The sequence below is a fragment of the Hylaeus anthracinus genome, unplaced genomic scaffold (genome assembly GCF_026225885.1).
Source record: "Hylaeus anthracinus isolate JK02 unplaced genomic scaffold, UHH_iyHylAnth1.0_haploid 11994, whole genome shotgun sequence".
NCBI lineage: Eukaryota > Metazoa > Arthropoda > Insecta > Hymenoptera > Colletidae > Hylaeus > Hylaeus anthracinus.
In genome coordinates this window covers 1,808,052-1,821,427 of record NW_026534341.1, presented here as the reverse complement: position 1 = coordinate 1,821,427, position 13,376 = coordinate 1,808,052, and the positions used below count along the sequence as shown (strand labels likewise).

The following is a 13,376-nucleotide window of genomic DNA, read 5'->3' as shown; positions in this document are numbered from 1 at the left end:
TACGCTACTGTATCTCGCACAGTAGTTGTATTTTTTTTTTTTTTTAAATTGAAATTACCGCGTCTCTCACTCTTTCCACGGCACTTTACCGAAAACACTCATCGCGCGCGAGTGGTAGACGTCGCGTCACTCGCGATTTTGCTCGACGATCGCGACGATGGAGACGAGTCATAGGGACGGGAAAACGTAAAAAAAACGTTAACGATCAGGCCCGAAAAATCGGTTAGATCCGCGAAACCGCCGCGAAAGAGTGCAGTCGCTCGCAGGTGCGTGCACAAACCGCGCTGGCTGCCGTATCAACGGTGAGCGAAGGACGACACAGCTAGTCTCCACCCTGTCTAGACAAAATCAATGCGACCTCAACCTCCTGCATCCCCTCCAGCATCCCTTAGACCGTTCAACGTCCCCACGTGCGTGCCTGTCGCGTCCCTCGCTGCTCCCTCGCTCTCTCGAACTTCCTCTTCGCGTCGAGTTTCATTACCGGAAGCAGTCTGTGCTCCTCCGCGTGGAGGAGTGTGCGCTAACTTCACCGACGACGGATACACGCGTCTTCATCTTACACCGCGGCTCGCGCCCCTTTCCATCTTTCTCTTTCACTCGTCTCGCTTCCTTTTATCGCGAGCGTGGATTTTTCATTCGCGAAAGACCGCCGACGGGAGATACGTGTACAACAGTCTCAGATACGACAGAGGTTTTTCGAGAATCGAAGAAATGAGAGTCAAGGAACACGACGGATGCGAATGTCTTTAAAGAGTTCCCTCGGTGTAATATACCACAGGAGTTGTAGTTATGTTCGATTGTAGCCACGGTACGGGTTCGGCGATCCCGAGGTACCCGAGCTATAGGGGTGGTAAATTACTAGTACAGGATCGAGTGGATAGATGCAAGATGACTATCCCTACCAATGAATAGAAACCTCGACTGGATATACGCAGTAAATTGATCAGCAACTGAATTTAAGCAATTTCTCGCGTTTCTAACGAAATACTGCATTGTTCCCATAAAAATTGGCACAAGGACGAAGAAACTGGGTCGATAGATTTTAATTAGCAGTCGATGATGAATATGGCGTACCTCCACCGCCTGTCCGTGACCTGTTGTTCGTCGCAAGGCCCCCGATCCATCGAAACGTCGAATTTTCAGGCCTCCCGTTGAAAAGAAAGGTGGCTATTGACGCGATTCGTGCGAATACCGAAAGGAAAATCCTCGTTCCGCCCCAAAACTCGAATTTCCGTAACCTTTCGAAACTGGAACGCGTCTGTCGGTTTATCAATTTACCGACGAGCCCGCGCTTCTTCGGCGCGATAACCGAAAGATTTGCTAACCGCGCAGATTAAAATTAATTCCACGGCGTTTCGACTCCAATGATGCAAAACGCACCTCTGGTTATGCGCCGCGACGAATTCCGTTTCGTAAGCGAACGATTACGATTTTCGCGAAGCTAAATGTTTCGGTGTAATTCTCATTTTTTCCTTGGACCGTACCAAGCGAAAGTTTGGTAGTTTCCTACCTTAAAGTTTTACTCGTCGCTTAGTTTGTGTCCTTGTTTTAACGATTTTTAACGCGTGCACCGAATCTTCGAAAGTTTTTAATGGAAAATACATGGAGTTACCTTTTATCTTACGACTCTTGTGAAAATCGATGAAACAATTTGAAATACGCCAGCGTCGTTGCTAATAATAACAGGAACTAGCCGTAAAAATCTCAAATTCGTATCGCAATTATTCCCTCGCGCGTCAGTCCAATAAATACGAATATCTGTTTACGTATCGTTGAAATAAGGACTGAATATTTCTCGATTTCCTAAAATCGTGCCTCCGGAAATATATAAGCGGTATAAATGTGTACGGAAGAGTAAATACGATTCTGCTCGAAGGGAGATACGTAGCCGCATTTCGCAGGGAAAGAACCGCGACGGTTGAGCTGTACTTCGGTCGACACTCGTTAATGGAAACATATCGGAAAGAGAAACCTCGACGATTTTTCATTTCATTCGATGCGTTGCGCGTCCTATTCGAACCGACAACCTTCGCGTTTGAGACTCCTCGGATGCACTCGAGATACATTCAAAAGCGTTTCGCGTGTGCCAGATGAAAGATAAATGGCTTCTCGTAATTTTCGCACGGTAAACGAAGAGGGGAACTGTTTGCATAAAAAGCGTGCTTCGTTGCGTTTCGCGGTGGCTGGTCCGAATAGTTCGAAAATTCTGCAAGTTGAACAGGAAACAAGAGATCCCGTTAATCGTTTCTTATCGCGACAGTTGAAACAGCAAATTCTAGAATAAGCTGCGCGTAAGTGCGTCTGGAGCGTTTAGGTTCTGTTGCACCGAAACCGCGAACATGGAAAGTCGGAGGTTTGTTTAACGTACTCCGGAGTACGGAGCTTCTACCAGGAAGCGGAAGCGGTCTCAACGCGTAAATTATTCGCGTTCCCGATCTTGCACGCAAAGAATTCTTTTTGATTTGGCGTTGATCGTCTCGCTCCTATAACAGAAGGTGAAATCAATGAATAACAGAGTTGAAATCATCGGCGTTTTCCAGGAGTTGTAAAAGTACGGTGATTTTACTTTTAAAAAAATTACTGCATAAAATACAGTAGCGCAACCGATAGCCACGGATAGATACCATAGAGGTTCTTTTTTTTCGCAAAAAACGGTGATATTTCGCGTTTCCGACCGGTCATCCTCGGAGATCGTACAAAAAGATGTGTCGCGTCGAACGTCGCGCAAAGCCCCGCTTTTGCTTTGAAAACATTCAAAATCGTGTCCGTCCATGCATATCGTACGCGCGTTAAGAATGCACGATAAATGTTTGGAAAAAGAAGAGAGCAGGTGCGGGCGTCGTTTTCCGACCAGAATAACGACTCCCTTAAGGAAATCTTCTGCCTTCCGCGTTAAAGTCCGACTCGGCAGATCGTTATGCTTTGATTTGCGCGCCCCAGATATCCAGCATACCGCTTTTTCATCGAGCAATACACGTGCCACGCTGCGAGGAAGTATAATGGAGCCGCGTCAAGATCAATGAAAGAGCTCCTTCGGAGCGGACGGCTTCCTGCCTGCGAAAAATGATCGATGACGGCTCCATAAATTTCGCTTTACTTTTTAACGAGTGGACCGCGCGGCTGTTTCGTCGAAGAAATTCACGGAACCGACTATCTTAAAGGTGGAGAACTACCGCGAGGTATACAGACGATGAAATTTTTGTTACGCTTGCTGGACGACGGAGCACGGATAATCGTCGCCAACTTCCCAGTGACAAATATCGATCATCGCAGGTGCACGGGGGACAGAGTTTGCTTCTCGCCGCGACGGTAGTTGCGATATCGATCACGGGTCCAGCCGGATTTCGGGTTATGATCGAGAATTCGATGCTTCCCCTTGATGCTCCTTCGCTACCTCGAAGTTTAGGGAGATTGAGGTATTTCTGGTTCCGTGAGTCCACAATGGGGAGGGTTTCGGGATGAAGGGGAATGTATTCTCGATGGATGGATGCGCCATATGGTCCAGGATAATCTCGAGTCGACGACAGGGATTGCATTTCTTGGCTCGACGTGATCGCAGCAATAAGACAGGATTCTTCTCTGGTATGAGGCGGTACAAAAAACTCGGCTACGTATCGTTTACTATCATTCGTGCCGAATTAACACATCGTTGACCGGCAATTTTGCACAGATCGATTTTGTGTCACCGGCTATTATTTCGTAATTGAATGCGAAATTAAAACGATCCGAATAAACTCCGATGAACGTTATCTGTATTTTATAGGTAATTCGAGTGCGAACACGATTCGACAATGCGTCGACAGAAAATGTTGAACAGCGTAAGAACGTGGATCCGATTGAAAATCACCGCGGGCGTACCGAAGCGATATTGCCACCTTGGCGGGCCCACAAAAACCGATTAATTACGGTCGCTACGTAACCGAGTACCTGCTCGGTGCACGTGTACCGGTACATTATGTACCGGTGGCCGCGGCCGAGCATTGTACACGAGCAGTCGGCCATAAAATCCCGAGCCGTCCTGACGCATTGGTTGCGTCCCGCAAAGACGTCGACGCTGAGTAATTACGAGCCGCGCGGAGACAATAGCGAATTTAAAATCGTTACGCAAACTAACTAGATTTCCCGCTACTTCGCGAGGAAGGTGGGGGGCATCGAGTCTAATTACGCAACCGTAACGTGTCTCTCTTTCCCTTGCTTCCTCGAGCCACGTGGCCTGGCGATCGTTGAAATTTTAATCGAGTTTCCGAATTAGAAACAAAACTGTTACTCACGTAACAGGTGTTTCAGTGTAACGATTAATACTCTTTTACGATAAATACCGAAGAGTACCGTAATGTATTTTAAGAAGACCAACGTGTACTGCGACTCCTTATAATGCAACGTATTTCTTTGTAGACGAGCAGAACGTACCACTTCAAGGGGCATTACTACGAATAAATACAAGAAGAACGTGTATTGGTATCGCAGGAAGAAAGAACAGCGTCGGTGGTAGTAAGGAGGATGCGTTACCACGGGTAAGTAAAATGTAGCCAAGTAATTTTACCTTACTTTGGTTGGCTATAACCACTGACCCAATCCTGTTTACTTTACTACACATCTAAAAGTGTAAAGATTTCAAGCTGACGAGTGCCTCCTTTCCCCCGAATAATTATTATCATTCCCGTAAAAAAGCAGTAACAGCGAGGAAATGGGAATAGAATAGCGAAGGAGCAAAGCGATATTACGAGAAAGCTTTTATCGTAGTCTCGAATGCGATACTCGCGACCTCGGGGGAACGCGTTATCGCAGTTGCACCTGAAACATCGGGTCGCTGAAAGTTCGCAATTAAAACAATTGTACGAGGGAAGCGGGACGAGTATTGGTCTCTGCAGGATACGGGGTAACGTACAGATCTACTCCGCGCAAACAATAGCATTCGAAAACGTCGAAGATGCGCGAACAAAGTCGCGCGACGTACGCGGATTCCTTCCTCGGAACGACCAGGTACATATTTCGCGGTGCGTTTATCGAAAATTCAATTTAACTCGACCGAAACGTCGTCTATTTTTCCTCTCGAGATGTTCGAAACGGTTGCTCGTTCGTTCGTCGTTTAATTTGACCAAAAATAATTCGCTCGACGCTGGTCGGACCGTACGCGAGTTCTTAATTAGCGCACGGATGTATGCGCCGCGCGCGGATCGTCCCGGCAGCTTGGTTACGAGCAATTTCTGTCGGAATATTTGAACTGGGGTAACGCTGCGAGCTACCGTAGAATTCGGCGGGAATAGCCTAAATTGTCGGCAATTCCCCGAGATCAGAATATAATCGGCGAGGATCTCGGATGAAATTTGAATCCCCGATGAACCCGTTATTACGCCGGTTCCAGGTTTAATTTCTCGACACACCGATGCGAACGAGCTTCTGCTCCGGGTATCGTCAAACGACGTAATTGCCCCCGTTTCTTTCGCGGCTCGCTCGTAATTTCTCCTCGGCGGTCGTTAATTATTGCCACTAAACGGAAAACCAGTCTTTATCCGCGCTCTGTTTCTTACCCTCGTTGCTGTTATCACTCTATCATCGCGTTTAATGGCCAACTAGCCGCACGCGTTGCTATTTTCGCCCAAGTACGCGCGCGAGCAAAGAGTACCACGTCGCAGAAAAATCGTGCTACCACGAATAATTTCAGGCCGTGCACGTTGCAGTGCGCCGCGTAATGAATATCTCCTGGTAATAGCCGTGTTACCTACCGCGTATCGATTTCGCAGAAATTTTTAATAACGGCCAACTAAAGCGAAGATACCATGAATCTCGATAAATTTGTACGCATCGATGCATAATGTTCCACGGATATGTACCGAGTGGCCCGATAAATCCAACCCAGGTTATATTACCTCTTGGGGAACGTTATTCTTTCCGAGTGATGTTTATTCTACGCGAAAATGTATCTGCAAGCTTAACGGCAAGCTTCGTTGCTCGAAATTGGCTAATAATTCGTATTCTCGTTTAAGAGGGTAAGTCGTTATCATGCAGTCAGCGTAAGAAGCACGGCAAGCAATGTAAAATAAAAACTAATAAGGAGAGAAGTAAGAGGTTCACGTTAACGGTAATAAATTTTAATTTACGCAAAAATCTATTCTAAAAATATGTAGGACGAATTATAGTTACTCGTCGTCGAACCGTGGGACACGAGTGATCGCGTCGCCGTCTATCTGAATTATTTTCTGTTTCTTAAACATATCGGAGGACATGAAACCCGAGTGTTCTTACTTGCCGAAATATTCAACAATAAGACTAACAGCGGTTGATTTGCGCGCGAGTGACCCACCTTAAACAAGAATAGAGTGACTCGGAGTTGAGTTGCTCGGTCGGACCCGTGACCACGGAAAAGTTGGAGAAACGATCGAGGGTTAAGCTCTCGCGGGGGTGCTTAATGCCGTCGCGTTTCAAACAGAGGATGAAGAGGGCGAACCTTGGTGTTGGTGCATCACCGCTATGCACCAACCAGATATTACGCCGCGCGGATCGATCTTACAGCTCCCAATTGCATTCGTCAGACAATATATCCGGGTTCCCCGTTCTTTTTTCCACCTTTCTTCGTTCGTCCGTCTCGCCTCTCTCCTCCGTCGGCGTCTCGCCGCCAGGAGGACGTTGTAATTTACCCGGCGCATTTGATGAAACCGCTTGAAACCTTTTAAACGGGGTTTAAATCATTCCACCGAAATGCACAATTTCCCGCGCGACTTCCCCTTCGGCTACGTTATCAGTAGTCAACTTAATCGGTGTGCTATTCTCGACCACTTTCTTCTCTTTTCTTTTCAGTTTTTCTTTTCTCCTTTCCTTCCCCCCCCCCCCCTTTTTGCTATTGTCTTCCCATGGCATTCAACGAACGAACGGGCCTAACCCTTCCCGCCACCGTTCCCGCGTTCGTTTCGTGTCTTATTAATTCTCCGCCACGAGTCGATTCCGTTGCTCCCTTTCTCTGTTTTTAATTGATCACGCGATGCCTTGTAGGAACGTTTTCCCAAGCGATATACCGCCCGACGAAACGCCGCGCTTTGTTAACGGTCACGACGCGACATTTCAAACCTACGACGACGGTGTCACGGTCTTTTCGCGAGCGATCTAGAATCGATCACGTAATCGAAACACGTAAGATTTACGGTGCTCGACGCGTGGAATAAACATCGCCAAGTATTAGGTCTCACGTAGGACACGTTCTTACGTCTTTGTCGCACGATTCGTCATTTGCTCGCAGGTTCGATCACTTTCCACGGCCTGCGCGAGCAGCGAAACGTCGATTGCGCGCGATCGATCGTTCGAGTAACTGACCCTTCGACGAAACGCGGACAAATTCCCATCCGCGCGTTTTTGCGTCTTTGGAACGAAGGATCGAGACCCCTCCGTTATCAGCCACGTTTATCGAAACTCGTTGCAATAAGTGACGGTCGAGTTTCCGGGCGACGTAACGTTCGTTTTCCTCGAGAAACCGCTTTCGTTTGTAAGGGTTGTTCTCCACCCGTGTATCGATTTTCGTCGCGAGAGTTCGCGATGGAATAACTCCTAACGAGATTTTTCTAGAGGCACAACCACTTCGGCCCTTTAATTGTTTGCAGACGAAACACTCGCCTTACCTTCTCTATCCTCCCGACGGCTCTCGATCGAAAACTGCGACGAGAGCTGTGGACTCGAGCGAGTACAGATCAATCCATAGGATAACTCGGAGGCTGTTCGCATTTTATGATCGAGACTGGGACAGCTTCTTTTTCTTTGCTAAATTGTTGGCGATTTGTTATCGTATCGCAAGTCTCGATGGCTTTTCCATTTTTAACGCGTTGGTCGCCGAGGAATGGATGGTAAGACTTTTGATCGAAGAATTAAAGAAATTAATTCGTAAAGTGGGCCGCGAAGGTAAATCTGGATACGATCGAATTTCGTGAATTTAAAAAGGTCAGAAAATTAACTAGGCAATATGATTTTGCATACTAGGGCAAAAATGAAATTTTCGAGGATTCTAGTCTGGCAGCTAACGCGTCGAGCTCGTGTTTCGCATCGAGAATAGCACACGTATCGTTAAAACAACACCGGTGAGAGATTCCTCGCGCGAGAGACACCCGCATCCAGCAGCGGCTGGTGAAACTGCTTGTTTATCATTTGCCACCGTGCGTCTTGGCCGTCAGGAACCGGAAACGCGGCGTTAGAATAATCTCGAGAAGAGGTTTGACGGTAATGCATGCGTCTGGTATCGATCGAGGAACGCGAACGTGGACACCTCGAGGGACCGTTGGAGAGATTCGAGTCGAATAAGAGGAATTGGACGCGGGGGTCCGTCCTTGTCCACGGAAAAAGGGTGAAATTGGGGTAAGGCGGCACGGTCTACGGGCGTCGTGCCCGCGACGGAAATTGCAGTGTCACGTTTTGCAAAAATGCCACCCGGTCCCCTGGATTAGTTCCAGATTCGCTGAATATTAAATTGCGCGGGCGCCGGCTTCCCAGTCCGCTCCGAGTGCTCGTCGATTCTCGTCCTTGGACGAATTCGCACCCGAGGAAATTGGAATCCGAACCGGGACTCCGGGCTTCCGAACCGAAACTGAAAGCAAGCGGCCGCGCTTTCATCCCTCTCGCCATTTATTCCAACGGCTGCGAGTTGGCTGTGCGATAGGGAAGCTGAAGCTTCCAACGTCCACCTTCTGTGATCGGTTGGGAGAAGAGAAATCGATGATATTTCAGCGAAAAATGCAAGGAAACACGTATTTGTCAAGGCTGTCGTAGGAATCAATCCCGAATGCAATTTGATTCTCTTCTCTTTCGCGCTCTGATTCGAAATCGAAACAAGCGCAGATTGCCAATAGGAGAACGGCGACTGTTCGTTGTCGTCGAGTTTACTCAACTTTTAAAATCGTCCAGAGTCCTCGCGAGCGACTTGGAGTACTCGAGAACTCTCGATTTCTCCTCGCCACTGACGAAGGCGACCATGCCTCGAAGGTGACCACGTCCCGAGCGCATTTTCCAGTCCGAGCTTACCATTTTCCGGCTTCGAGAGAAAAAGATCGCCCACGCGGATACACGGGGAAATTAATTGGTTACGGGGGGGGGGGGGGGGAAATGTTTGACCTTTTACTTTTTCAGTAATTAATTAGAGAGTTACTTAAGCTGACTTGCGTTCGTTTAGCACACAGCGTTATCGAAGCTTCCTTTGTTAGCCAGTGAATCAAAAGTTGAGTCGTAATTAAGCGAAACGCGTTCTTCCGACGCCATTTCGTAATTAACATTCCCTTGTAACTCTCTAGCGATGTCCCTTACGCCGTGGTAAAATAATTAATTTCATTCGGTTTCTATAGCGCGATACCGCTCGAACAGCCACCATTTTGTTCTTTGTGCCGTTAGAGTTCCCTTCGAAACATCGTAATCGATAGACTTCGGATTTTTGTGCGTTCGTAGGAAATTTTTTAACGTCCGAGAAACTACGAAACGCACACGGTATACGTACACGGGATAATATATTAGCAATAGAAAAATATAAACAACTATTGAGAGCAAAGTTCACGTTACGATATTCCCAGAGTGGAATAAATCCTTATTTACAGTCTGTTCGAGACGTATGTGTACGGCGAAATGTTGTTTGGAAACCGTTTGGAGATTCAAACTCGACAACATGGCCCGGTCATTCCTCCTTGATGCTTTGTATACAAAGTCCCAGTTATCGTTAAACCTTGATCGGGGAAGGACGTGTTCCATCGGGAGTGCCGTGTACGCGCATCACGTTACGAAGCCGTGTTTCAAGTAAGTTTAAGTTCAAGTTTTCTAGGTACGCTTACGACACATTTTATTTTGCATACAGATCCGCGGTCTGGTAGTCGATTTTTATACCATAGTGATCGCTTTGTACAGGGTGTCCCAAAACTCGGGGAGGAGCCGGAAATAGGAGGTAGCTGAGACGATTCTGAACAACAATTTCCTTTGGAAAAATGTCGGATGGGGCTTCGTTAAGGAGATATTAAGAGAAAGACCGTTGGGAGCGGCCGCGGTAGCGAAGGCTACGACGCTGAGCGGCCGCGTCAATGTCCTTCGATGCACGTCGAGTCACTTGTTCGCGTACGAGAGCGGCTACCTAGCGCGTAGCCATCGCTACCGCGGCCGCTCCAACGGTCTACGCGCGCTCTGATTGGTCGGGGTTTTCTCTCAATATCTCCTTAACGAAGCCCCATCCGACATTTTTGCAAAGGAAATTGTTGCTCAGAATCGTCTCAGCTACTCCCTATTTCTGGCTCCTCCCCGACTTTTCGGACACCCTGTATATAGTTGAAAAGCGCGGATTCGAGCGTTCGACGTCCAATTCCCAACGCGTTTGTTTCTCGGAACTACAAGGGAGTTTGACTATATCGCGGAACGAGCGAGTCAGAGCAAATATTCGGAAGCTATTCTCCCGTGCTCGCAGTGGCATGACTTTCGCAAGCATTCGCTTGCTCGCGAAGCCATCCACGTCTACGGAATTCGCCTAGGGTATACCACGGAGTCGTCTCGACCGGATTTACACTCTCGTTGGTAGCAATTTCGCGAATCCTGTCCCAGAGCTAAATCGATTTACCGGAAATTTGCGAGTTTATCGGAAAGTCTAACAACGAAGCCTCTGATTTTCTCTTAAACGATACTACATTGATCGATGACAGTTCCCGTAAATTATAACCGACCATTTCGACCAGCGATCGTTTAGTTTAAGCGTCGAATGAATAATCGCGATTCCGCGAATAACCGTGAAGTATATAAAACAGCTTTCGATCGGCTTAATCGTGTTGTCGGTGGCTGATAGTTGCTCGGCGCATACACTCCACGCGAGACGATTAAACTTCACCGAGGAATCGGGGGAACTTCGCTAAATTAGATTATTTTAGCGGAACAGTGTCGAAGGGCATGGTTCGATTTTCTCTAAACTACGCTCGACGGATTATTCAGAGAGATAAGCCGAAGTTTCGAAAACACGATTTTATGGTTGAAAACCATTCTGGTTTCTTCACTTTTAAATTTAATCAAACAGAAGTCAGCGAGCATAGATACATTTTGCGTTAATAATAAATTAGTTTTCCCTCTCCCGTATTTTATCGAGTCGGTTTTCAACCGCTGTCGTTCGATCTACGATCGAGGACCCGAGGTTTCTTTTTACAGTAACGTTAGAGACGACATTACACATAGGGTGAGCTATTTTATTCCACTCCATATCCAAGTGTAAAGAGTTGCCATTTTCGAACGTTTTCAACCGCTGTCGCTCGATCTATGATCGAGGACCCGAGGTTTCTTTTTACAGTAACGTTAGAGACGACATTACACATAGGGTGAGCTATTTTATTCCACTCCATATCCAAGTGTAAAGAGTTGCCATTTTCGAGCGTCGTTTTCATTTTTTAAATGAAATGCCAACAGAATGGGGCAAACGGAGTGGGTCAGTTTCGCAGCAGGGCCATTCGTTTCCGGCCGAAATGGACGGTTACTCGTGCTTTTTACGTCCAGGCCAGTTTACGACGGGAATAAAACGAGCGTCTACGCGCGTCCTCGGTCGTTTAGCGCGGTTACGCGTACCTCGTGGAGCCTTTTAGTGTACTCCAGTTGCTTTCTTCCCGGCAATTAAATCTTTTCGCCGCGACTCCGAACAGTCGCGACTGCCTTTGTCTCCGTTCTCCATTCGCGCGACGACGCACGATCGTGGTCTCGAACGGCGGAAATGAAGAAAGACTTCTTGAACGTCGCGACAGCACGTGTGAACGCTTCGCAATGATCCGCGAAACAGACGAAAGCGGAGAGAACGCGTACGCTTTCGGTCGATACGATTCGAGATTCGTTGGTCGTGGTGTAATAAACTCGTCTGAACCAAATATTTTCGACGCTCGAGTCGATCAGTATCTGTGCACAGTGGGTCAAAAAAGTATCGGCACACCCAGCTTTAGATCGATAGTTGAGTCGATAGTTGAGTACAGCGAAGATATTCAAAGAAAATTGGGTGTGCCGATACTTTCTCGAGTTAATAGATCGAGAGACTCGTTGTTCGCGTGAACCAAGTATCGTTTTGGGACCAGCATGGAAACGAGCCGTGTTTGGTCTTGTTGGCGAGCTCCGGCCAGAATGCGTCTCCGTCCTTTGAAGTGGGTGGGCAAACGCTTTCAGAAATTAGGGCCGCTGGAGTCTCGGAATTTCATACTATATTATTAGACACTCGATGTCAAGAGCAGTGCTAATGTTTGCGGTGCTTCCGGTGCGGCCTTTAACCGAGTCAACCAATCGACCGTTTCCGTTTACTGTTTCACCTGTTCGCCTCCCCGATCGTGGATTTCGACGCAAGATTCTCGTGGCCCGTGGTCAGGTCTATAACAATTAGTTTTGGTAATTCCGTGGTCAGAGGGTGGTCCAGAAAGCCAACTTTAATACGGTTCTATAGAATTCGAGATGCGACTCGTTAACGGTAGAAAAGAACGTTCATTGAGCGGAATTGAGAAATATTGCGTCCGTACTCGTCGCATCTCTTCGATAAAGCTACCTTAAAGGATCGAATATCGGAAACGAATGAATTATCTAAACGACGAAGCACGAGGCTATCTCCTGTCCCCGTTAACCGTGGTAATTAATTAGTCACGTGTAATTAGCGGTAGCATCGTCGATGTTCCGCAACGTTCCTCTTTTAGGCAATTTAATCAATCGATCATCGAATGACGATAAGATGGGTCAACGACAACGCTCGGCCCCGACGTCATCGGTCTTAATTGGATTTTCATGGCAATTAAGCTCGACGGGGAACAATTCGACCGCGTAGTTTTCTCGCGATTGTTCAATATACAACGATTGCATCCGACTCGTGGTTCGCGCCTGTTAAAATGTTAAGAAAAGGAAAGAACGCCGGGACTCGAATTGGCTCGGTGGTATCGAATGAAATTTACATTTCGTTCGGAGTGGAACGACGGGAGATATCGGCTGCTTTCATGAGCGACTCTCGGATTCTTCGAAGCATCGAATAGACCAAAGAAGAAAACAGGTTCCTCGAGACCCAATTATAGAGTTGCTCGAAGCGACCCAATCGATGCAAGTTCAATGCTCGCTGATAAACTTTCGGAAGAAAAAGCGCGACACGCTAGAGAAATTAATTACTTCGCGTCTCGTTAACTCGTTGCCTCGATACGTTTACCCTCGTTGAATCTTGCAGTCGAATTCGAGGAACCGGCGATACGAGCAAAATTTTCGAAAAGTGTCCTCTAGGTGATAATCGCGCGATCCTGGAACTGCGAGGAATGTAGACGTTCGCGATGAAAGGCAGGACAATTTTAATCTCTCTTAAAGCGAAATCGCGCGTACGCTCGTACGAACTACGGGGGAGAGAAACGCGAGAGAAAGGCGATTTCGTGTTTTATTCGCGCGGC

At 47.4% G+C, this 13,376-nt stretch overlaps 1 protein-coding gene and 1 long non-coding RNA gene across 7 annotated transcripts in view; one reads left to right on the top strand and one right to left on the bottom strand.

The window, feature by feature from the left end:
- LOC128888455 (tyrosine-protein kinase Btk29A) overlaps nt 1-13,376 on the bottom strand; it is a 145,393-nt gene that overhangs the window by 10,268 nt on the left and 121,749 nt on the right. The window lies entirely within an intron of this gene.
- Nucleotides 1-13,376, top strand: part of LOC128888479 (uncharacterized) — a 92,650-nt gene that overhangs the window by 10,551 nt on the left and 68,723 nt on the right. The window contains exon 2 of one of the 3 annotated variants that reach the window (XR_008460264.1): nt 4,396-4,514. This is a non-coding gene — a long non-coding RNA (uncharacterized LOC128888479). Of the gene's footprint in view, nt 1-3,451; nt 4,515-9,557; nt 9,785-13,376 lie in introns of those variants that run through there. The other 2 variants (XR_008460263.1, XR_008460262.1) reach the window with 2 other exon arrangements.